This window comes from Megascapheus bottae, chromosome 26, assembly GCF_031878675.1.
Source record: "Megascapheus bottae isolate mThoBot1 chromosome 26, mThoBot2.hap1, whole genome shotgun sequence".
Classification (NCBI taxonomy): Eukaryota; Metazoa; Chordata; class Mammalia; order Rodentia; family Geomyidae; genus Megascapheus; species Megascapheus bottae.
Genome location: NC_143534.1, coordinates 23,230,665 through 23,256,386, shown reverse-complemented (window position 1 = coordinate 23,256,386; position 25,722 = coordinate 23,230,665). Strand labels below are relative to the sequence as shown.

General features: G+C 39.7%; 1 protein-coding gene and 1 pseudogene across 3 annotated transcripts in view; both read right to left on the bottom strand.

Annotated features, from left to right (window-relative positions):
• Positions 1–25,722, bottom strand: part of Ccny (cyclin Y) — a 189,685-nt gene that overhangs the window by 150,428 nt on the left and 13,535 nt on the right. The window lies entirely within an intron of this gene.
• On the bottom strand, positions 11,550–12,295 carry LOC150046076 (RAB7A-interacting MON1-CCZ1 complex subunit 1 pseudogene; annotated as a pseudogene).

The following is a 25,722-nucleotide window of genomic DNA, read 5'->3' as shown; positions in this document are numbered from 1 at the left end:
TTGAGTCACACTTACATTTCCTCTTCTGTTTCTTTGCTAGCTAATCGGAGATGAGTCTCATGAGCCTAATTTGGGGGTTAGTGAGGGGCACTGTCTTCAAATCTCAGCTTCCTGAGTAGCATGAACAATCAGTGATAATATTTTGCTTTACATAAATGAGAATAAATCCATGAAAAGCTTATGAGGCAAAAAAAAAGTTCAATAAGGTTGTTTAGACAATGTGCAAATAGGTAAAGCCTCACTACATTTATTGTAGCTAGAGTCAGAAATAATGATTATTTCCTTTATATTAACACTTAGTATTTTGTTAATGTCTTAAATGGGATGGCGGAGATTTGCTTTGATTACTTTCTATATTTTTCCTTTAAAATAATGGAGCATATCTACAATCCCAGCTACTTAGAAAATTACACATTTTAGGTCAGCCCTACCCTACTAGAGATGGGAAGAAAAGAGATCTTATCTCTAAAACAAAATACAACCAGTGTGACAGGAGTGCTTGCCCCCATGCTCAAAAGCTCTGAGTTCAGTCCCCAGTACTGAAAAAACAATAGCAATTAAAAAGAAATGTAGCCTTTGTTTTGTTTTATAACATTATAAACATTTTCTGATACCAGAAAATATTTACAATGACTACAAATTGTATTATCTAGATGGATCCATTTACTGGGCTATTCCTACTTAGTAGATTTTCAATTGTTTCTTTTTTATTCTAATAAAACAGTTTGCAAATGAGCTCTTCTGTATGCTGATCTTGTATTTGCCTATTTTCATAAAAGGATTAGAATTTTCAGGTCTTGTTGACCAGAAGGGAACATTTTTAAATCTCAGGAGCTACATGCCTGGCTTAATATATAATATTTATAAATCTAGATTTCTCCACTCAAATTCTGGAGTAGGAAGCAGAACTTGTCTTAATATCAAGACTGGTAATACCTAACAAAACTGATTTTTTTTAAAAAGCTTTCTAGATAAATTCTGGGTACCAAGCCAGGAATATGGCCTAGTGGTAGTGTGCTTACCTAGCATGCTTGAAGATTCCTCGGTACCACATACACAGAAAAAGCCAGAAGTGGTGCTAGGCTCTAGCAAGAAAGTCCAAGGACTAGCAAAAAAAATTATGGATACTTACCCAGAGCAATAATTACCTCAATCACTTTTTTCGTATAGCAGATCAGAATAAATTTTGTACAACTAATGTAGGGAAGTTGCATAGAATTGAAGACCTAGTTAAAGCAGATATAGCCCTGATAACACTTCAGCATGTTGTCCTTTTCCCAAACTCCAAATTGCTTCAATGTATGCTGCTGATATTTCTATTTGTGTATTTGCATATATACACAATATATAGTTTACACATATATATTCGTATATACAATATATATGTATATTTTTATATGTATATGTGTGTGTGTGTGTGTGTGTGTATTCACATCTGAATTGGGGCTTAAACTCAGGACCTGACTACTGTCGGTCCTTAGCCACATCTCTACTTCCAGCTACATCTCTACTTCCAGCTACATCTCTACTTCCAGCCTTTTTCTAGTTAAGTGGATATAAGAGTCTCATTGACTTTCCTGTCTAGTCTAGCTTTGCAACTACAATCCTCATATCTCAGCATCCTGAATAGCTAAGATTACAGGCATACCCAGCAATACTTTTTGTTATTGTTTTGTTTTTGTTTAGTCCAGCAAGTGAACTTATAGCTGATAATACCTACATGAACTGACATGAGTATTAAAGACCTCATCGAGACTTCTTCCTATTCTTTAATTATTAGTCTTCATTTCTTTGGAGCTTGATCATGGCAAAGTATAAGAGGCCTAAGTTCTAATGAATTTGACTGTATGATAAATGCCAAGAAACACATTGAGTAATGAAAAGAAAGAAAGCTCACTGGAATAGATTTTGTTTTTAGTATTAAACATAATATCCTCCATTTTATTTAGCATACTATAAAATTACATTCGATGCCTTTTGTCACTTAGATTCTGTCTCCAGGTATGGTTTTTGTTGTTTTGTTTGGTTTTGGTTTGGTTTTGTATTTTGGTTTGGTTGGTTGGTTTTTTGTTGTTGTTGTTGTTGTTATTGCTTTGTTTTTTGTTATTTTTGGTACTGGTGTTTGAACTCAGCACTTGATGCTTACTAAGCCCTGATTCTGTTCTTTTTAAGAGTCTGCCATTTTCCCCATTCCCTTTTCCCTAAGGCCGTATTCTAACAAGCTTGAAGTGAGGAAGCTTGTATGCAGTTTGCTGGTGTTTTTTAATGATTACAATATTTGGAAATGTAACTGTCTTGAAAATGCAACTGTAAACCATATTCTTCCCTGTGGGGGAGAAAACCATTTCTTAGCCAGCCATGGCCATACACATCTCAGCTACTTGGAAGGCAGAGAGAGAGAAATATGGTGGTTTAAAGCCAATCCAGGCAAAAAGTTGACAAGATGTTGTCTGAAAAATAAAGCACAAAAGCACATAATCACTGGAAGTAAAAAAAGAAATCTTGATTTTAAAAAATTATTTTGGTTATCTTCTCTCTGGGAATTGAGCCTAGGGCCTTTCACATGCTGTAAAGCACTGGCTCCACCAGTAACCTACAGTTTCATCCCTAAGAGAATTTTTTGTTGTTCAGTACTAGGGCTCAAAACTCAGGACAGTGCCAGGCCCACTGGCTTACATCTATGATCCTAGCTACTCAGGAGGCTGAGATCTGAGGATTAAGGTTCAAAGCCAGCCTGATCACAGAAGGACCTGAGACTCTTATCTCCAATTAACAGGAAATGGGGCTTGGCTCAAGGGTAGGGCGGTAGCCTTGAGCTGAAGAGCTCAGGGACAACGCCCAGGCCCAGACTCACAAAAAAAATTTTTTAAAAAACACAAACTTTGGACCTTGTGCTCTCACAGCTTTTTTTACTTTCACCACTTGATTAATGTATTTTGAAATATAAATATACCCATGTAACTATAATCCCTATAGGCAAGATACAGAACATTTCTGTCACCCTCCAGCCTTCTATGCTAATTGAGTCTTTTTCTAGATGGACCTTTCTCTACTAAGCAGAAGCCATCTCTAAATAGAACATTTATGCATTAGGTAGGACAGCAATGAAAGAAGTGGTTTTTTTTTTCATTTTCTTTATTGAGATTGAGTAATTACATGTATTTCACAATACTGGGGTGTGGTTATACTTAGGTATCATCACATAATCATTTTTTACAGTCACACTGATAAGGATCATCATTCTGATTTACAAACCTTCTGAATAACGAAAAATACAACAACCTCAAATTTTACATAGGAACATGAATGATAAAATTATTTCTTCCTGATCAGGTGATATGTACATTTCTTTCCTGTTGCTTAGTGTCAGCTCTTCCCATTCGCTCCCTCTCCTCACTGCCCTTGAGTTGATAGTTTACTTTCATCCATGTCTAGTGCAACTGATAGGTGCCCTATTGCTGCTCTTTGTCACCCCATTTCTGCTGATTCTGTGCCCCCTCTCCCTTCCCTTCAAATGTGCACATGTTTGCACCATATATGAGGTAGAGAATACAAAATCATCTTAAAACCATAGGACAAATAAGAAGAGGTCCTTCGTTGACTTGCCTTTGGGGTTCCTTTCACTCTATGTACTATGTACATGACAGGGTGCTTGGGTATTATAATTTGGTGCTTTTCTCCTGAGACTGTCCTCTTTGGGTCTTGCTATGTATGGATATCTTGAGTTCTGTTTATTTTGTCATGTTGAAGAGACTATATTTTTTCCACTGTATGTCTTTGGTTCCTTTATCAAATATCAGATGACTATATATGTGATTTTATTTCTAGGTCTTCTAATTGGTTCCATTGGTCTTCAGGTTTATTTTTAAGCCAATACCAAGCTGTTTTTGGGCTCTGTAGTAGAGCTTGAAATCTGGTGTTGTGATATCATCTGTATTGCTTCTTTTGCCTAAAATTTCTTTGGCTATTCTAGGTCTTTCGTTGTTCTTTATGAATTCTAGGATTGTGTTCTTTATTTCAGTAAAGAACATCATTGGATTTCTGATGGGGATTCAATTGAATTTATATAACATGTGTATTGCCATTTTCACAATATTGATTCTACCTATCCATGATCATGGAAGGTCTTTCTATTTCCTGGCGTCCTCTTTGATTTTGCCCTTTAGATCTTTATAGTTTTTGCTAAATAGATCCTTTGCATCTTTAGTTAGGTTAATTCCTAGATATTTTATTTTCTTTGGAGCTTCCTTCCTGCTTTGTGCATTGCTGGTATACAGAAAGATTACTGAATTTTTTTTTTGCTACTTTGCTGAAGGTTAGTGTTGATGTCGTAGGGGGAGAAGACCCCCAAACCCCTAATTAGAGAGAAGTAGGGTGCTACCCTATTTTTTTGCCATTTTCTTCCCCTGGTATGATTTTGAGATGCTGAAGCAAGAACTTCCTTCACAAGTTCTGTTTGGTATAACCAAATTATCAGCAGTGTAATTCCTAGGCTTTGGGCCACCATTACTAAGTGTAATAAGGGTTATATTAGGCCTGCACTGTGATCTCTCCATAGTTAATCAGATAACCAAGTCAGCTATGAGGTGACTACAAGCAAACAGAATGCACAGCATGGATAAGCTAGACAGAGATAATTCTTTTAAATTTTATTTTTCTGTTAAGGTGATGTGCAGAGGGATTACAGTTACATACATAAGGTAGTGTCAAACATTGTTAACCCCTTTCCATATTTTTCTCCCACTCTCCTGCCCCCCTCCTCAGTCCCTCTTCCCCTACCCCCCCCTCCCCTGTCCCCAAGATAATTCTTGTCTTGGGTGGGATTTCATCATGCTACTCTGAGTGGTGGCAATTTAAAAGTCGTGAGGGGGGCAGGAGTATGTCCTAGTGGTACAGTGCTTGCCTACAATGTATGAAGACCCGAGTTCAATTCCTCAGTACCACATACACAGAAAAAGCCAAAAAGTAGTGCTGTGGCTCAAGTGGTAGAGTTAGCCTTGAGGATGTCCAAGGACAGTGCCCAGGCCCTGAGTTCAAGCACTAGGACTGGCAAAAATACAAAAAATAAATAAATAAAAGTTATGAGTTATTTCTGGAATTTTCCAGATTGCATTTGACCACGAGTGACTGAAACTGAAAAGCAAAGCTGAGGCCAGGGTGGTGAGAAATACTGTGTTGTGGCCTAGGGCAAGCTTCTTCACTCCCAGTCACAGGTGGGCGTGGTCATTCCTCTCCCTCCTTGCTGGAATGGTTGCAGTGCCTTGAGGAAGACTACTGTGTATGAAAGTTATATAAAAACTGGAAGATGTCAAAGGTATATTTCCTGATGACTCCCTTTCCACACTCCAGAAACAGGTTCCTCAGAGTACAACACTTGTACAACTTTTTTTTTAATATTGTGGCAAAACCTGTCATTGGCCTCAAGTCACTGAAGTAGTAAGTACATGGTATAATTAACAATTCTTAGATTCCTTTCTAGTCTTTGTTCACTCAGCAAATTACATCCCCAAGGTTTTCTTGCTTTCTGGAACAGTACCGCTTTTACTGTTAACAGAGTTGCATGCTGCACTTACTACCTTCGAGGGGTCAGTGTTTCTGGAAGTGCTCTCTCTTGATATGTTCACAGGCATACTCCAGCCCACTTACGATACTCAGGTCACTAGCTGCTTTTACTTAAATTACAGAAATTAAGGTAACTATTTTTAAGGTTCATAGTATAAGTTCAGACCCCAGTCACTGTCCCTGAGCCCCTTGCTCAAAGCCACTTGAGCCACAGCTCCACTTCCAGCTTTTTAGAGGTTGATTGGAGATAAAAGAGTTTCACAGACTTTCCTGCCCAGTTTCACTTTAAATTATGATCCTATGGGGCCGGGAGGGCTTGCCTAGCATGCACGAAGACCCCGGTTCAATTCCTCATACCACATACATAGAAAAAGGAAGTGATGCTGGGGCTCAGGTGGTAGAGCTCTAGCCTTGAGAAAGCCCAAAGACAGTGCTCAGGCCTGAGCTCAAGCCCAGGACTGGCAAAAATAAATAAATAGATAGATAGATAGGTAGATAATTTATTACCTTAGGTCTTAGCCTCCTGAATAGGTAGGATTACAGGCATGAGCCACTGGCACCCAGCCTCAGTAATTTTTCATTTTTTACTGACTATGAAATATTCATTGTAGAAAATTAGAATGATAAACAATAAGAGGAAATAAAAATGACCCAATTTTTTTTGTAACTCTATGGTATAAATGGACCTCGCCTCCTGTTAATAGAAATAGAAATAGGATCACATTGTTCCATGACATTTATTTTATTTTAATTTTTGGAGGGCCAATCCTGGGATATGAACTCTCAGCATTTTTTTTTTTGCTCAAGACTGACATTCTACCAGTTGAGTCATACCTCCATCTATGTTTTCTACTTCCTGAGTAGCTAGGATTGCAGGCATGAAGTACCAGCACTAGGCTAGTTTATTTTTAAAAATAGTTATTTTATATTGTAATGAAATACACATAAAAATTTAAATTTAGCATCTTAACTGCTTACAAGTATATAACTAGGCACTTCATAATGTTGTACAATTATCACCATTAGTTATGTCTATAAACTATCTATCCATTTATTTATTTATTCTGGTACTGGGGCTAGAACTCAGGTCCTTACACTCTCCCTTGAGCAGGGAGTACTCATGGCTAGCACTCTGTTACTCACTTCCACTTCCCATATTTTTCCGGTTAATTGGTGATAAGAGTTTCAGATTTATCTGGATGGCTTCAAATGGGAATCCTCAGATCTCAGCCTCCTGAATAGCTAGAATTATAGGCGTGAGCCACCGACAAACTGTATCCATTATAAAATGACACCACCAGTTGGGTGCTGGTGATGCATACCTACAATCCTATCTACTCAAGAGGCTGAAATCTCAATAACCGAGATTTCATGGTTTAAAGTCTTCCAGGGCAGGAAAATCTGTGACAATCTTATTTCCTGATAACCACGAAGAAGCTAGAAGTGGAGCTGTGATTCAACTTGCAGAGGATTAGCTCAGGTACAGGCTTTCAATTCAAGCCCCAGGACTAGCATGCACACACACACACACACACACACACACACACACACACACACACACACACATACACACACATACACCACCACCACCACTACCATTTTCTAACCTCTTTGTAGCCCCAAACCCACCTTATGTTTCTGTAACTTTGACTACACTATTTCAAATGAGTGAAATCATGTAGACTTTATATTTTTTTGACTGACCTAATGAAACACTTTAAAAACTGTAATAACAGCAATTTTTTCTGCTATTAAATATTTTATAATTTGTATTCGAGACAGGGCTTCACTATGTGGCCCATGCTGACCTCAAATTCATGATCCTTCTGCTTCAACCTCCTGAATTCAAGGATTATGGCATACTACCACACTTGGTTTATAATGTGTTTCCATGATATTCAGTGGTAGGGATCTCAACTCATTGAGCAATCTGTTATTGGTGAACACTCTGGCCAATGAGTGAGGATCAGAAGGCAGAGATACTGAGCTGCGTTTTCCCAAGCCTGTCTCCAGAGGATATGGTACATTTAGGCATTACCTCCCCCTTATTCTCATCTCCTTTATTGATGGAGGAACATGGCTTCGTGCTTACTCCTGTCGTATGTTCCAGCTTTTTTTCTGTGTATGTGGTATGAAGGAATCGAACACAGGTCTTTGTGCATGCTAAGCCAGCACTACCACTAGGCCACTAGTTTTGATAAATGTTACAAAATTGTCATGGAGAAAGTTTGACTTTAGGCTCTGGGGTGAAACCTTTTGTTTGTTTTTTTCAGCATATCATGAGCTGGAATAATGTGTTTAGTGGGGTAGATTGTGGTACTGAGATTGAACTCAGTGCTTCACACTCATTTTGGCTCTTTCCATGTAAGTCTAGTACACTACCATCTGAGTTATACCTCCACTTCCAGCTTTTTTCTGGTTCACTGAAGGTAAAAGTGTAATGGATTTGTTGCCTAGACTGGCTTCAAATAGCAACTCTCAAATATCAGCCTCCTGAGTAGCTAGGATTATAGACATGAGCCACTAGTGCTGGACTAGAACAATTTTAATTATTAAATGTTTTCCAAATTAAGTTGTCTCATGGATATCTTGCTTAAAATGTTTTTAAGCTTCTTTTGGTAATTGTAAACTTATTTTAGTTTTTGTTTTTAAAACAACAGCAATGAGGAATAAAGAAGGAAATACAAAGATAGGTGTTATAGTCACAGGCAAGTACTAGGATGGGTAAATAATTTTTTTCCTTTTGGTGTTGGTCCTGGGACTTGAACTCAGAACCTGGACACTGTCCCTGTCCCTGTGTTTCTTTTGCTCAAAGCTAGACTCTACCATTTGAGCCACCACTCCACTTCTGGCTTTTTTTCCCCCCTTAGTCCTGGTACTTAAACCCAGGACCTGGGCACTGTCCTTGAACCCTTTTGCTAAAGGCTAGCACTCTGTCACTTGAGCCACAGCACCACCTCTGGCTTTTTCTGTGGATATGGTGCTGGCTAGGCCAGCACTCTACATTAGACCACACTCCCCCCACCTTTTGTGGCAGCTAATTGGATATAAGAGTCTCATGGACCTTTCTGCTTGGGTTGGCTTTGAACCTCAATCCTCCTATCTCAGCCTCCTATGTAGCTGGGATTACAAGTATGAGTCACAGGTACTTGGCAGTTTTTTGGCTTGGGTTTGGTTTTGGTTGTGTGTGTGTTTTTTGGTGCCCATCCTGGGACTGGAACTCTGGGTCTGACCACTGCCCCTTAGTTCTTTGCTTAAGCCTAATGCTCTACAAGTTGAGCCACATCTCCATATCTGGCTTATGGTGGTTAATTAAAGATAAGAATTGGGGCCAGGAGTGTGGCCTAGTAGTAGAGTGCTTGCCCACCGTGCATGAAGCCCTGGGTTTGATCCCTTGGTACCACATACACAGAAAAGCCAGAAGTGGTGTTTGTGGCTCAAGTAGTAGAGAACTAGCCTTGGGAAAGCTCAAGGACAATACTTAGGCCCTGAGTTCAAGCCCCAGAACTGGCAGGAAAATAAAAGAGAGAGAAGAGTTCATGGACTTTCCTGCTCAGGCTGGCTTTACCATGATCCTCAGATCTCAGCCTCCTGTGTAGCAAAGATTATAAGTGTGAGCCACCAGTGCCCTGCAAACAAAACATTCTTATATCAAGAATGACATGACCATGGTTTTGGTGGAAGATGTTTTAGGTTCCATGTGTGTGGATCAGCATTTTATAATACAAAATTTATAGGAGCTGAGAATGTATAGCTCAGTGGTAGCCTGCTTGACTAGCTCTGGGTTCTACCCCAGCGCCTTGTGCACAGATATACATACAAATAAGAAATGTATTAAACATGCATAAGAGAAATTATCCATGTTTAATTGAAAATCTATTTTTCAAGTCATTTTTGAAGATGGTCAAGATTTTTGTACCAGTTAATGAAATGAGCCACCAGCACCTGGCCCACACTGGCTTTTTTTTTTTTTTTTTTTTTTTTGCCAGTCCTGGGCTTGAGCTCAGGGTATGAACCCTGTCCTTGGACTTTCTCTCAAGGCTAGAGCTCTACCACCTGAGCCTCAGCACCACTTCCAGCTTTTTTTATGCATGTGGTACTGAGGAATTGAACCCGGGTCTTCATGCATGCTAGCACTCTACCACTAGGCCAAACTCCTGGATCATGGCTTTTTTTTTTAAGTCACCCTTTTTCTTTTTTGGTGGTGGTCATAATATTGGGAACTGAACTCAGGACCTTATACTTGCAAGGCAGGCACTCTGACACTTCAGCCATGCCTCCAACCCCTTTTTGCTTTTGTTATATTTTGAGTAGGATCTTTTATGCCTAGCCTATACTCCAGCCTCTGTTTTTCATTTTTGTGCCAGTCTGAGTGTTTGAACTCAAGCTTTTATGAACTTAAGCTTTTATACTCAAGCTACTGCTCTACCACTTGACCACAGCTAACTTCTGGGAGTCTAACAGATTTTCCTGCCTGAATTGGCTTTGAACTATGATTCTCAGATCTTAGCCTCTTGAATAACTAGAATTACAGGTATGAATCACCAGAGCCCAGCATCTAGCCCCTATTTTTATACTTCCTACATACCAAGGATGACAGATATATGCTTTCTTCTTTGATTTGTCCTGTAATCCAGGAATTATTCAGAAGTGTGTTGTTCAGCTTCCAAGTGTTTGAATATTTTTTTACCCTTTACTTTGTTGTTTAGAACTAGTCTGATTCCACTATAATCAGATAGAATGCAGGGGATTATATCAGTCCTCTTGTATCTGCTTAAGTTTTCTGTATGAACTATTATATGATCTATTTTAGAGTATGTTCCATATATTGCTGAGAAAAATGTATAAAGTTTTGCCGTTGGGTGGAAGACTCTGTGTATATCTGTAAAGCCCAGTTAGGCTATGGTGTCATTTAAGTTAGAGGTGTCTTTGCTTATCTTTTGTTGAGTTGATCTGTCTGTGGTGAGAGTGGCGTATTGAAGTCTCCCACTATAACTGTGTTTGAGTCTATCTTGTTCTGTAACTCTCTAAGAGAGTTTGCTTGATGTACTTAGGTGCTCCCATATTGGGGGAGTAAATGTTTATAGCTGTAATATTCTGGTTATGAATTGTCCCCTTTACTAATATGTAGTGGCCATCTTTATCTTTATGTACTGATTTTACTAAGAAGTTAATTTTGTCAGAGATTAAGATTGCTACTCCTGCTTTTTTGCACGGTGCATTGGGATGGAAAATTCTTTTCCATCCTTTTACTTGGAATTTGTTTCTGTCTTTGGCAGAGGTGGATCTCTTGGAGACAGCATATTGATGAGTCTTGTTTCTTAATCCAGTCTGCTGTTCTGTGTCTTTTGATTGGATTGTTCAGCCCAGTCACATTTAGGGAAATTATGGAGCAATGTTTAATGTCCTTAGTCATTATTCATTTTTCCCTCTGCTTCTCTCTCTTTTTTTCCCCCTTTGTGTTTACTGATTTATAGGTGATAGCTTCTTGATGGGAGTTCTTGCTGTTCTGCAATTTGTTCTTGATTATTTAATATTTTTGTAATGCTGGTTTAGTGTGCATATATTCATATAGCTTGTCTTTGGAATGAAATATTCTTGTTTCTCCCTCAAATGTAAATGCTAGTTTTGCTGGATATATCAGTCTGGGTTGGCAGTTGTTGGTCTTCAGGGCATGAATGATATTTTTCCAAGCTTTTAGAAAGATACTTTGTAAAACTAAATTGTGCTCCTCCTTACAAGCAGGATATGATATCTGACATCAGGCTGAGTTAGAATAATAAACATGTCATTTAAGAATTAATCATTTCTTCACACGTTTGAGGATACATAATGGAAAATAATAGCATTTAGAGAAGGGTAACCTTCTGAATATCTTTCTGTAGTGTAACTCTTTTTCAAAATCAATGGCAGTATCTTTTCTGAAATCTTATTTTCTATTTCATGAGTCTTCTTGTCTTTCTGATTAAAAAGAATTAGACAAATGACTAGTTACAGTGATGCCGAAAGAAGCTTAAGATTTGTTTTGCATTTGTTGTATTCCACTCTTTTTCCTTTAGGGGTCCTTCACACACAGATACAGACTTTTTCAAATTTTTTTCTCCCACTTCTTAAAAATCCCAGGGTTCATTGTGTGTGGTGCAGTTTGCTCCAGAAACACCGGCATCCACTGCATGATTTTCTGGTTGCTGATCTGCACAATACTTCAATCTCCAGTAGCACATTTCTCCACTGTACCTCATTGCCAGCAAGTGAATATCACTAAATACTCCTGCACTTAGTAATTTAGCTTTGTCTAGATCTTGGAAAGAAATTCCTTCATTTAACTGGATAGGACAAGATAACTTAGCATCTATAGCAAGTAACTGATTCCATCAACAAGGTAGTTTTTAAGCAAACTGTTTTTTCTCAAGAGCCACTCCCTTCTCTTAGTCAGAGAATGACAGTACATGTAGAAGAAGACTCCTCGCCTCCAAGAGAGACATTCCAGCAGCTCGTCCCCAAGCAAATCACAAGGTTTGGGATGTACGTTATTTTCTTTAATTAAAATTTCTGGTTCTGAAAGAAAACTGATGAATTCTTTGACTTTCTGTGAAGAATCTTCAGGAAAACTTTCATCCACTAGCTTATTCTCCTCAAAATAGGTCACATCCAAAATAGCTTGTGTATTAAATTCTAGATTTGGTGGATTTGAATGTTCTTTCTCCACTTGTGTGGAGAAGAGAAAGAACATTCAAATCTGTAATCCTAGCTACTCAGGAGGCTGAGATTGAGGATCAAGGTTCAAAGTCAGCCTGGGCACAACAGATCCTGTGACTTTTATCTCCAATTAACCTCTAGAAAATGGGAAGTGGGGCTTGGCTCAAGGATAGGACGGTAGCCTCAAGCTAAAGAACTCTGGGACAGCACCCAGGCCCAGGGGTAGGGTGGTAGCCTTGAGCTGAAGAGCTCAGGGACAACACCCAGGCTTGTTCAAGCCCCATGACTCAATAATAATGATAATAATAATTTTGATGTATATTGTCCCGGATTTCTTAATGACAAGTATAATAACATTGCTGTAACTGACCCGTGCAATTGTGGTCTGTGTGACAGCATTTTACTTTACATTTATAAACACTTCTAACCTTCCCAGTAACCCAATAAGGACATTTACTGTTTTCACCCTTGCATGCAGAGGCAAAGTATGCTAGCACATTCCCCCAGAGCACAAGGTTAGTGACAAACCCGAGATGGATAAAGTATGAATTTACTCTGCAAAGACATAGGTGGATGAGGGAAAGGGGAGAAGGAAAAAGAAGATAAAGGGTGAACAATTTCAAAATAAGGATAACTATGTATGAAAATGGCATAAAGAATCTCAGTGAATGCTGTTGATCAAGATGGGATTGGGGACAGGAACAAGGTTGAGGAACAGAAAACAATAGAGATAGTTATTCTGAGCAAAGTGTAATATATGCTTGTCTGAAATACTGTGGTGAACCTCCTTGGTACAATTAATTCATACTAAAGAAAATAAATGACAGGAAAGGCATTTACTTTCTGGTGAAGTGCCAGAGGGAAAGGGTTGGATTAAAAAGGATGGTGAATGAGGATGAATATAATCGAAATAATTTGTTTGCATGTATGAAAATCAAACAGTGAAACCATTTGCAATGATTTGGAGAGAGGGATACATTATACATCTGTACAGAAATGACACAAAGAACAATTCTCCTTTGTACAACTAATATCAGTAAAAACTAAAGTGTGTGGGCCTTGAAGGCAGGCCCAGCATCTAGGCGTATTCGTTTTGACAGCCCCCCCACCTCTCCAACCCCCCACCTCCGCAATCACTCATGCACAGGAATCTGTGAGGCATTCGTCTATTGATTCACTGGTATAACCCACTTCTGAAGTTTGGAGCTTTCTTGTATCATACATAGTCTCCTGAACATGTTGCTTTAAAGGTAATCAGGAGAATACTCTAGCCTTCTTGCCCCCTGAAAACTAAATTTCCTCTAAAGAATATTCTAACAATGGGAAGTACACACAAAGGCCTGGATTACTAGCAGATGTTTTGCTACTGTAGATTTTTTTTTTTCCCAGTCCTGGGCTTGAGCTCAGGGCCTGAGCACTGTCCTTGGATTTTCTCAAGGCTAGAGCTCTGCCACTTGAGCCTCAGCACCACTTCCAGCTTTTTTCTATGTTTGTGGTACCCAGGAATCAAACTCAGGGCTTTGTTCATGCTAGGCAAGCACTTTAACCACTAGGCCAAACTCCCGGCCCCTGTGGGAGATGTTTTACAGCTATAATCATAGGTCCTCAAGCTGTGATCCTGAGGCTCACAGTTTGAAGCCAGCAGGAGCAGAAAAGTCCCTTGAGTGTCTTATCTCCAGTTAAACTGCAAAAAAAAAAAGTATGAAATGGAGCTGTGGTAGAACTCTAACCTTGAGTGAAAAAGTTAACGAACAGCACCTGGGCCCTGAGTTCAAGCCCCAGTTCAAAGAAGGAAGGAAGGCAAGAAGTAAGGCAGGCAGGAAGGCAGGGAGGCAGGGAGGGAATAAAGAAATAAAGGAAAGACTTTGGCCCATCTTTTAATGGGATGGTTGTTACTTTGGAGATTAGTTTTGGATTGATTCAATTTTTTGAGCTGTTGATATATTTTAGATATGAGGCCTTTGTCCGTTGTATGGTTGGTGAAGATCTTCTCCCACTCTGTAGGCTTCCTAATTAATTTACTAGCTATGTCCTTTGCCATACAAAAGCTCTGCAGTTTAGTGCAGTCCCACTTATCCAGCCTTTCTCTGATTTGTTGTGATTCTTGGTCCTTATTAAGAAAGTTTCTACCTGTGCCAAGGAGGCCTAGTGTATCTCCTATTCCTTCTTGTAAAGTTTTCAGTGTGTCAGCTTTTACCTCCGGGTCTTTGATCCATTTGGAGTTAATTCTAGTGCAGGGTGACAAAGAAGGGTCCAACTTTAGTTTTCTGCAGGTGCTTAACCAGTTCTGCCAGCACAACTTGTTGAAGAGGCTGTCTTTCTTCCATTCTATTTTTTTGGCTCCCTTGTCAAAGATGCTCAACATCTCTGGTCATAAAAGAAATGCAAATCAAAACAACTCTAAGATTCCACCTCACTCCAGTTAGAATGGCCAGGATCAGGAAAACGAATAACAACATATGCTGGAGGGGATGTGGTCAGGATGGATCACTACTACACTGTTGGTGGGAGTGCAAACTCATTCAACCACTATGGAAAGCAGTATGGCAGTTCCTCAAAAGACTAAACATAGAACTCTCCTATGACCCAGCAATTCCACTACTTGGCATTTACCCAACCATCCAGAAACAAGGGCATACTAAATCCACTAGCACAACAATGTTCATTGCAGCATTATTCACCATAGCAAAAATATGGAACCAACCTAGATGTCCCTCAGTTGATGAGTGGATCAACAAGTTGTGGTATTTGTACACAATGGAATTCTATGCTGCTGTCAGAAAAAACGACATCGACTCATTTGTTAGGAAATGGAAAGACTTAGAAAAAAATCATATTAAGTGAAGTAAGCCAGACTCAAAGGAACTTAGGCTCAATGGTTTCCCTCATTTGTCATAATCAGTAGAAACCTTGGGCTCGACTAGCAGAAATTTACAATAGAGCAAAACCTTGATACATAAGGCCATATAGTATGAAGCTAATTGAAAGGACCTCCAGGATACTGAAACAAAAGCCATATAATGAATGATTGTTGTCCTTAATGTACTATGTTATCTCTCATCTCTTTTGCTATCCCTTGGATATATCATATTGTTACAGTATCTCACTTTGTTATCTGATATATTGGATATATTTGTATTTGGTTATTTGAAATTGGATAGGGAAGGGGGGAAAACCAAGATGGGGTGGTGGGGGGGGGTAATGGGGACCAAGACATGTGAAAGGGTATCAATGTATGTGAATTAATGCACCTTCTATATGGCAAATATCATATAACCCTTTTATTAATTACAATAAAAATATTTTTAAAAAAGAAATAAAGGAAAGAAGAAAAAAGAAGAGCCGGGCACCCATGGCTCACACCTGTAATCCTAGCTACTCAGGAGGCTGAGATCTGAAGATTGCAGTTCAAAGCCAGCCCGGGCACTAAAAGTCCATGAGACTCATCTTCAGTTAACCACCAGAAAATCAGAAGTGGTGCTACAAGAAGGGGTAGGGTGGTAGCTTTGAGCTGAAGAGCTCAGGGATAATGCCCAGGCCCAGAGTTCAAGCTGGACCGAGGAGGAGGAGGAGGAGGAGGAGGAGGAGGAGGAGGAGGAGGGGGGTGGGAAGAAAGGAAGAGAAAGAAAGATTGTATATAGAGATTCCCTTCTTGAATACTTATTTGTTAAACACGTCATTTGAAATATGATGTAAAAATGTTAAATTCTTTAATTAAAAAAAAGAAAGGAAGGAAGAAAAAGAAAGATACATGAGAAAGGGTATCAATGTTTGTGAAGTATGCACCTTCTATCTGGTGAATATAATGTAACCCTTCTATTAATTACAATAAAAATTATATGAAAAAAGATTAGAGAAAGGTATGTGCAAAAAAAAAAAAAAGAAAGAAAAGAAAAAGGAAGAGATTGGGACCTTATGGACAAAATGGTGACTAACAGCCTTTGAAGTGCATGGGTTTGCATGTGCACCTACTGGTCCCCTAAACAGGTGGAGTTCTGCTTTGAGAACCTGGAATGAGGTGAAGCTAGGGGAGGAGCTGGCAGGAACCCAGACCCTAGAGCTAAGCAGATCTGAGCTTCGTTACTGGGGAGGGGAGTCTTCCCTCAACTGGAATGGTCCTGGGAGATTGAAATGATGCATAAGGCTCTAAGATGTTTGCCATTGCTGATTTTCACACTGCCAGATGACAAATTTTCAAGTGTTATATGCAGTACAATGTGAATTTAGAGTAGGAAGTTACACAGGATATTTTCTAACATTAGAAAGTGCCTTCGAAAAATACACTTATAGGTTGACATTGTCCAAAAAGAAATAATCTCTTCACCTCACTTTTGTAACTGTACCCGCTTTGTACATCACCTTTATAATAACAATTTAAAAAGGAAAAAGACGCATTTCCTGATAGAAATGAGACCCATTGAAATATCAGAAAGAGGGGAGGGGGGGGGGTCACCTTGTTCCCAAGAGACCTCTGAATCTATTACCTCTAATGATTTCAATCAGGAAATTGTTCTGTTACCAGCATAAAAAAACACCAAGCAAACCTTTTTTAAAGCAATTTAAAAGAAAAGTCTACACAGAAGAATCTACCTAAAACCTCTACCACATAGCCAAATCATCACTTCTCAAAGGCAGGCTAGCTTTCATTTCTTGCAGGGAGGAATAAGTAAATCAGGATATTAGGAAAATGAAACCATGGCGACTAACCATAGGCAGCTCAGATCTTGCCTAATTTGTGCCTTGTTTAATTTGACGGACAGCAGCTCTGACACAACAATTGCTACCAAATGCTACTGGCACACCCATGGGTTACAGTGAACTCACAACTAGATGTCAGTGGAATAAACAGTATGAAAAAACAAATTATTTACAAATTATTTGTATCTGACATATATTTAATCATCTGTGTGTGTGTGTGTGTGTGTGTGTGTGTGTGTGTGTGTGTACATGTGCACATGCGCGTGCATGCCAGTACTGAGGCCTGAACTCAGGGTATGGATGCTGTCCCTTAAGTTTTTTCCCTCCAAGGTAGTTGCTTTTCCGCATGAGTCGCAGCTCCACTTTTAGCATTTTGGTGGTTAACTGGAGTCAAGAGTTTCACCAACTTTTCTGCCCTAGATAGCTTTGAATCTAGTCAGCATCTGGTATGTTTCATATTCTTGTTTCCTTAAACCTGTCTGAAAATAAATTTGGTGTGACATGGTCTAGATTTTAAGGAACATTGCTTCACATTTCAGAGGGATAACAGCATAGGTTTTGTTTTGGTTTTTGTTTATTTCTTTTGTTTTGTTTTGTTTACAATTCATTCCTTATCAGAAGGAAATTGCAGCTTTAAAGGTAGGAAAATGTTCTCTTAAGCTTTGTAAACACACAATGACAATGTTAAAAAGGTTCCTATATTCCCAATTACATAAAGGAAAAATTTATTCAGGCAACCAGCCACAAACTTTCCTGACAGCTCTAGCTGCAGTTTTCAGCAAGCAATGTCAGGTTTCACATTTTTCCAGAGGATACGAATGGAGATGGTGATGTATTATTCCCTTATGTTTTTAGTTCCATAACGCACTTCTATATTGGACTCCAAAACACTGCATGTCATTTTAGCCAAACTATAATAAAAGCCCCTATTCTAAGATCAAATTGTGCTTGAATTAATGTTTTGTCTCTCTACATTATTGTTTGGGCTTCTCTTCCTCTGATCTGAGCATGTAATCTCCCTAGTTCTACACTCCCCTAGGAGATATTTTTTAATTAATTAATTTTATTTGTTGTGGGACTTGAGCTCTGGGCCTGGTCGCTGTCCCTCAGCACTTCAACTCAAGGTTAGTGCTTTATCACCTTGAACCACAGTGCCACCTCCATCCATAGGAAATATTAAGCAATGACTGGAAGTATTTCATTATTGCAGCAGGAGGGTACCAAGATGTGCAATGGATTAGAAGCCAGAGGGTTTGTTAAATATCCTACAATTCACAAAATGGCCCCATACAACAGAAAATGTCATTAGTTCTAAGATTGAGAAATCTTGCAATGACTTCACCAAACCATTTTAATTAAAAGGGGGAGGGGGTGTTCTTAATGAATATATTTAATAGCTCCCTTTTGTTTAATTGTTTAAACTTTATGTAGGCACTAGAGCTTGAACTAGATGCTCTTCCTTAATTTTTGTTTGTTTTTTATTTATTTATTTATTTTTTGCTAGCTCTGGGGCCTGGGTATTGTCCCTGAGCATCTTTTGCTCAAGGCTAGTAGTCTACCACTTGAGCCACAGAACCAGTTCAGGCTTTTTCTGATTATGTAGTACTAGCACTTGAACTCAGGGCTTCCTGTACCCTAGGCAAGCACTCTACCACTAAGCCACATTCCCAGCTACTTCCTTAGTTCTTTCACTCAAGGCTAGAGCTCTGCTACTTGAATTACAGTTCCTCTCTGGTATTTGGGTAGTTTGGAGATAATTGGATAATTGGAGATAAGAGTCTCACAGAACAGGGCAAGATAGCTCACACCTGTAATCCTAGCTACCCAAGAGGCTGAGATCTGAGGATCTTGGTTCAAAGCCAGCCCAAGCACTACAAAGCCATGAGACTTATCTCTCCAATTAACCACCAAAAAACCAGAAATGGCACTGTGACTCAATGGGTAGGGTGGCAGCCTTGAGCTGAAGAGTTCAGGGATAACGCCCAGGCCCAGAGTTCAAGTCCAACGACTGACCAAAAAAAAAATAAATAAAAGGAGTTTCACAGACTTTCCTAGACCTTGTTCCTCAAATCTCAACCACCAGAGTAGCTAGGATTGCAACTGTTTACCATGTGAATTCTTCTTTATTAGGTTATAAACAACCTCCTGAGCTTTACTGTTAAACTCCCACCACCACACCATCAGTTGATTTCTAAGCTATCTTCTATTGGCTATCAGATAACAGATATGACCTCCCGAGATACGAAGATGCTAGAGTGGGAAAGGTTCATGCACTGCAGAAGCAAACCCATTGGAGCATGGGACAGAGAATTCAAGACTGTGGTTGGTACCCAGGACGTTATCAGGAATGGCCTTTCTCTTCTTAGTGAGCTCCAACTCCAGGCAGATGATGATGAGTGTGAAGAAGATAACAACAGAGCCTTGCCTGCTATAATTATCCATATAACCCGTGCTCCTCTGTCCTTTTCAGAAACAACTCACCAGCTGGGCACTGGACGACTCAGGCACATAATCGGGAGGCTGAGAGCTGAGGATCAAAGTTCACAGGCAGCTTGAGCAGATTCATCCATGAGATCATTATTTCTAATTAAGCAGCAAAAAAAGCCTTAAGTGAAGCTATGACTCAAGTAGTAGGGCTTCAGCCTTGAGCAAAAAAGTTCAAGGACAGCGCCCAGGAATTCAGGATTCAGTATTGGAAAACAAACACTCAACGCAGACTTTTCAGGAATGGAGGATTTTTCCACCTCTGTAACCATTCCTGGAATTTTAGATCAGCTGGTGAGGGCTGAAAGATTATGGGACCAGGGTAGACCTTGGGAATTTAGATGGATAAATTTAAACCCATGTCACTATACATTCACTGATCCAATTCGAATTTCTCAGAAGATAGAAAGTAACAGTCATATGAATTTGACATGCATTTACTACATAGGAGGAAAAATGCAACATATACTATATAGTATTGTTCTTTTTTCTTTCTAACTTCTAATATTCATTTGGTTATTCTGAGTAGATGATGTTTGCAAGAAGCCTTCATACTGGCATTTGCCAAAATGTAATTTTTTTCTCAGCCTGATTAGCTTTCCGTGTGCATGATCTCTCTGCTATTGTTGATAAGTGAGAAATTAAAATTGTTATCATTAGCCAAGATGTAGATTGCATTTTTCAACTGTGAATTGTTCATCCTAAGATGCCCTGGGGTTTCTGTAAATTGTTTCTCTTAGGCTGGCAGTTTTAATCTTGATTTTAAAATTAACATGTCAAATTTTAGCCTATTGCTTTGATAGAAAGATAGCCATGAAAACTTATTCTGGTTACAAAAAAAGAAGATTGTTTATGTATCAGACTCAAGTATCTTATGTGTTCAGGAATAAGAAAAGTCCATAAATGAAAACTCTGGGCAGCCAAGATTATCTACAAAATAATAATTCCAATTTTCTGTGGACTGAATGAAAGAGAAGGTAATTAATTTTACTTGTGTCTTCTGGCTGGAAAATAACCAGTCACTGTACAGAATGTAAATTCCCAGGAAAACTCTACACTTTCTCTGATTTCCCTTTCTAATGTTGATGGAAACCAATATGCAAGTCAACCTGTGTTTATAATTCTACCTTCTGTCAGGTTTCAGGCACTATGTAAGAGAAATTATCCTGTGGTCATTCAGCAATTCTTCTGAGAGATAGTAATATTGTTAAAGTTAAGATTTCAGCTCTGAGGTCAGAGGTGCAGGCCTATAATAATCATCTTTTAGGAGGATGAGGTAGGAGAATTACAAATAGGAGACCCACTGGGCTACATAAAGGAGAAAGAGGAAGAGGGGAGGAAGAGATGGAGGAGGAAAAGGAGAAGGAGAAGAAGGAGGAATAGTAGCTCATATTTGTAAATCCTAACTAACAGGAGGCAGAGATGAGTGGGTCATTGTTTGGGGCTAGCTCCAGCAAAAAGTTAATAAAATCCTCTCTTAAAAAAAAAAAAACCAATGTGGGGATGGGGGGAGGGAAATGGGGACCAAGACATGAGAAAGAGTATCAATGTATGTGAAGTAATGTACCTTCTATCTTATGAATATAATGTAACCCTTGTTAAAAAAAAAAAAACCACGAAGTGCCAGTGACTGTATATAGAGAGTCCCTTCTTGAACACTCATTTGTTAAACATGTCATTTGAAATATGATGTAAAAATCAATGTTAATAAATTCTTTAATAAAAAAAAAACCGTTGTGCCGACACGGTGGCTCTCGCCTGTAATCCTAGCTACTCAGGAGACTGAGATCTGAGGATCAAGGTTCAAAGCCAGCCCGGGCACAAAAGGACCTGAGAGTCTTATCTCCAATTAACCTCTAGAAAATAGGAATTGGGGCATGGCTCAAGGGTAGGGCGATAGCCTTGAGCTGAAGAGCTCAGAGACAGAGCCCAGGCTCAGAGTTCATGCCCCAACCCCCCCCCAAAAATAAAAAAAACCAAAGCATGACAATTTGTAGCCAGGCACCAGCGGTGACTTATGCCTGTAATCCTAGCTACTCAGGAGGTAGACATCTGAGGATCACAGTTCAAAGCGATACTAAAGTATGTGAGACTTTTATCTTTAATTAACCACCACAAAACTAGAAGTGGAGCTGTGGCTCAACTGGTAGAGAGCTAGCCTTGAGCTGAAGAGCTCAGGGACAGTACCCAGGCCCACAGTTCAAGCCCCACAACTGGCAAAAAAAAAAAAAAAATCCTAACCTTGCACTCAAAGACACTGTAGGCTAATGTTGGCTAATGTTAGCCAAAAAAAGAAATAATAAGAGGGGAGGGGAGAAAGAGTTTGGCCTAGTGATAGACCATGAAGACCTGGGTTCAATTCCTGGGTACCGCTTACATAGGGGAGAAAAAGAAATAATAAACATTATCAAAGATAAATAACAGCAATTAAAAAATAAAAACAAAAATAGACACTGCTGGCTCACATCCATAATCCTAGCTACTCAGGATCCTCAAATGAGGATCACAGTTCAAGGCCAACCTGGGCAAGAAGTCCATGAGACTCTTACCTCCAAAAATTTACTCAGAAAAGAAGTGGTGCTGTGGCTTAAGTGGTGGAATGCCAGCCTTGAGCACAGAGAGGCTCAAAGATAGTGCCCAGGCCCTGAGTTCAAAGCCCCAGAACTGGCACCAAAAAAACAAGACAAACAAACAAACAAACAAAAAACCCACCTTCTTTGGCTTCTGGCTTTTTCTAGTATTTTATTGGAGATACGTAATGGTCTCATGGAGTTTTCTGCCCCAACTGGCTTCAAACCATGGTCCTCAAATCTCAGCCTCCTGCATAGCTAGAATTATAGGCATGAACCATCAATACCCAGTGAGATTAAATATTTTAAACTGACCAGTAAAATTACCAGGTTACCAAACAAAAAGGAAAAGAGACATTAAAATGACAAGACTCAAAAAATGAATTCCAGGCACTGGTGGGTCATGCCTGTAATCTTAGCTACTCAAGAAACTGAGATGTGAAGATCACAGTTCAAAGCCAGCCTGGGCATGAAAGTCCATGAGACTCTTATCTCTATTAAGTGCCAGAAAACCAGAAGTGGTGCTATGGCTCAAGTGGTAGAGTTATAGCCTTGAGCTGAAGAGCTCAGGGACAATGCCCAGGCCCAGAATTCAAGGTGAGAGAGAGAAAGAGAGAGGGGGGGGCGGGGGTGAGGACATTCCCATTGACTTTACTCATGAAAAATGCTATGGGTAATCATTTTTTCAAACTTTCAGTAAATATGTACTAACAAACTAGTTGGGTAAAATGGTCAAAAGCCTCAAAACACAAATAACTGAAAGTGTCTCAAGTTGAAATGGAAAATTTAAATACTCATAACAAATAAAGAGATTCCCAGAAATATGAGAGTCCCCAAAAGCTAAACTGGAGACCTGAAAGGATTGGAAAGATGGATGCCTCTTCCCTCAACTCCTAAAATGTTCTATCAGTTCTGGCTTGAAGAATCTCAAATTCCTATCCTAGGTGTAGGCTAATTCCACACCCAACTTTCTGGGAATTTAAGGACAGACATAAATCTATGTTAATAGTAAGTCACCTGTTGCTTTGCACCTGCTTAAACTAAAATAAAAAGTTTATCACTTGAGTATATCACATGATTGATGCTGTGACTTCAAGGTTACTGTGACATCACTTTTTCTGCACATACACCCCTGTCCCTTTCTCATAAAATGGCCCCCAGACCCTTGAAGCTGGAGGAAGACTTCAGTCCCCTGATACCCCAAACTTTATTTACACAGTCTGATATCAGTTATTGTCTTTTTTCCCTGGTCACCATGGATGTGACACAGAAATGTTGGTAAATGACTAGAATTCCATCATTCAGGAGGTGGAGGCAGAAGAATCTCAAATTCTAGACCAACTGGGCTAAATAGTGAGACACTGTCTCAAATAAATAAATATTCACTGGTTAGCTCAATCAAATATTTAAATAAAAACCAGTAACAGGGGCCGGGAGTTTGGCCTAGTGGTTAAAGTGCTTGCCTAGCATGCATGAAGACCCGGGTTCGATTCCTCAGTACCACATACATAGAAAAAAGCTGGAAGTGGTGCTGAGGCTCAAGTGGTAGAGCTCTAGCCTTGAGAAAGTCCAAGGATAGTGCTCAGGCCCTGAGCTCAAGCCCAGGACTGGCAAAAAAAAACAAAAAACAAAAAAACAAAAACCAGTAACAGGGGTTGGGAGTTTGGTCTAGTGGTAGAGTGCTTGCCTAGAATGCACAAAGACCAGGGCTCAATTTCTTGATACCACATATATAGAAAAAGCCGAACGTGGTACTGTGGCTCAAGTGGTAGAGTGCTAGCCTTGAGAAAGCCCAAGGACAGTGCTCAGGCCCCAGGTTCAAGCCCCAAGACTGGCAAAAAAAAAAACAAAAAAAAAAACAGTAATATTTCTTTATTAACTCTTTAGAAAAATAATATACAAGCCTTTCCAAATTATCTTAATATGCAGGCATTACCTTGTTAAAAAAAAAAAAAACAGATGTGCCATAGGTGCCATTAAAGAATGAAAACATGACTGGGAGTTTGGCCTAGTGGTAGAGTGCTTGCCTAGCATGCATGTTTGTTTTTGTTTTGTTTTGCTTTGTTCTTTTGGTCATGGGGCTTGAACTCTGGGCCTGGGCATTGTCCCTGAGCTTTTTTGTTTAAGGCTAGTGCTCTACCCCTTGAACTACAGCACCACTTCCTGCCTAGCATGCGTGAAGACCTGATTTCAATTCCTTGGTACCACATACATAAAAAAGAATGAAGTGGTGCTGTGGCTCAAGTGGTAGAGCTCTAGCGTTGAGAAAATCCAAGGACAGTGCTCAAGCTCTGAGTCCAAGTCCTGGGACTGTCAAAAAATACACACACACACACACACACACACACACACACACACACAATCTAGTATCTCTTACAAATATAGAAAGAGAAATCATGAACAAGCTTGTGCGGTGGCTCATGTCTGTAATCCTAACTACTCAGGAGACTGAGATCTGAGGATCACGGTTCAAAGCCAGCCTGGGTACTAAAGACCATGAGACTCTTATCTCCAATTAACCACCAGAAACTGGAAGTGGGACTGTGGCTCAAGGGGTAGGGTGGTAGCCTTGAGTTGAAGAGCTCAGGGATAGAACGTAGGCTCAGAGTTCAAGCCCCACAACAGACAAAAAAAAAAAAAATCAAAGCAACGTACAGAGAGGATCATATGCTATGATCAAGAGGGATTTAACTTCAAATGCTTTAACATTAAAAGTCAATTAACACCCATATCAATAGAATGGCAAACACATGATACTAAACAACTGGGATACCTGCATGGAGTCTTTTGTTATTATGGGCGTAAAGAATGTTTCCTTCAACACAGAAGAAGTAAAATGTCCAAGATTTATTGAGGAAGACAAGCACAGATCCTGATAGACAGGAGGCCCAAGGAGAACACACCTGGATGCACTATGAACAGATTAACAAGATGTCTCTCGGAAAGAGCTATGTGATTGTCAAGAGCAGTGGACAGCCGTGAGCCCTATGTAGTCCCTAGTTCCATTGAGAGGCTTCATGAAGCCTATCTGTGCTCCCCATGAGTCATTTAGCCCCTCTGACCAGATTCCCATCCAGCACAATCCTGTGGGATTCAACGAGTCTGATGTTCCAGTATAAGTCTTCCCTCCTGGGGCCGCAGGCCATGACATGATACCCAGCAGTCTAGAAGAATTCAAGGCCTGAGTATAAGATTCCTCAGTGCTGTGGTGCTATGATGCCTAGGGGCTTGTATACAGCTTGCTCAAGGCCATGGTGATGAGACGTCTTGGAACCTGCATGCAGGACCACAAGGCTCGGTGAAGGATGCAGACCTGCTGTGAGAGGGGCCTTTGCTCTAGTTGCCCAGCTCGGCTCTTTTTCTGCTTTCACATCTTCAACTCAACTGATGTAGGGAGGTAGGAAGGCAAAGAGGAAGGGAGACAGGAAGAGAGGGAAGGAAGATCATAGTTGAAAAGACAGTAGAGTAAAACCAGAAAGGGAGCTCTATGTTTAGTCTTTTGAGGAACTGCCATATTGCTTTCCATAGTGGTTGAACGAGTTTGCACTCCCACCAACAGTGTAGTAGTGATCCCTCCTGGCCACATCCCCTCCAGCATCTGTTGTTATTAGTTTTCTTCATCCTGGCCATTCTAACTGGAGTGAGATGGAATCTTAGAGTTGTTTTGATTTGCATTTCTTTTATGACCAGAGATGTTGAGCATTTCTTC